Raw genomic sequence first — 1095 nt, 5'->3', positions numbered from 1 at the left:
AAACACACTCAACACTCAGGATGTGAGTGAACTTGATATTGGGATTACAGGAACAGGTCTAAAATGGTTTGAGTCTTATTTAACTGATGGATTTCAGTTTGTTAATGTTAACGAATCTTCTTCTTACACCAGAGTTAGTCATGGAGTTCCTCAGGGTTCAGTGCTTGGACCAGTTGGCTTTACTTTATTTATGCCTCCATTAGGTAAAGTTATTAAACAGCATGGGATAAATTTCCATTGTTACACTGATGATACTCAGTTATATTTATCCATGAAACCTGATTAATCCAATCAGTTACTTAAACTAGAAGCATGTCTTACAGACATAAAAATCTGGATGACTCAACTTTCTGCTTCTAAACTCAGATAAGACAGAGATTATGGTTTTTGGATCTGAACATCTTAGGGATCAACTTTGCAGCCTTTCACCTCCTCTGGATGGTATTAATCTGACCTCCAGTTCTAAACGATACAAGGACCGCCTTCTTCCACCTGCGTAAATCACTAAAATTAGAAACTTTTTGTCCAAAAATGATGCAGAAAAACTGATTCTTGCATTTATCACATCTAGACTGGACTACTGTAATTCTTTATTATCTGGCATCCAAAAAGCTCTTTAAGAAGTCTTCAGTTAATCCAAATTGCTGCTGCTAGAGTTCTAATGAGAGTTGAAAGGAGAGATCATATTTCTTTAGTTTTAGCTTCTCTCCACTGGCTTCTTGTCAAATTTAGAATAGAATTTAAAATATTACTCCTAACAAACAAAGCTCTTAACAACCAAGCTCCATCATTTATTAAACATCTTATTGTTTCATATTTTCCTAACAGAGCACTTTGCTCTCAGACTGCAGGTTTACTTGTGGTTCCTCAAGTTTCTAAAAGTAGAATGCAGGCAGAGCTTTCAGTTATCAAGCTCCTCTCTTATGGAATCAACTTCCAGTTTCTGTCCATGAGGCTGACACTCTGTCTACTTTTAAGATTAGACTGAAGATTTTCCTTTTTGATAAATCATATAATTAGACTTGGGTTTCTAGAGTTGTTCTTCATTTCTGCTGCTATAGACTTAGACTGCTGGAGCACAAACTAAGCACATTT

The sequence above is a fragment of the Austrofundulus limnaeus genome, unplaced genomic scaffold (assembly GCF_001266775.1).
Source record: "Austrofundulus limnaeus strain Quisiro unplaced genomic scaffold, Austrofundulus_limnaeus-1.0 Scaffold6, whole genome shotgun sequence".
NCBI classification, from domain to species: Eukaryota; Metazoa; Chordata; class Actinopteri; order Cyprinodontiformes; family Rivulidae; genus Austrofundulus; species Austrofundulus limnaeus.
Note: the sequence above shows the minus strand (reverse complement) of the source record.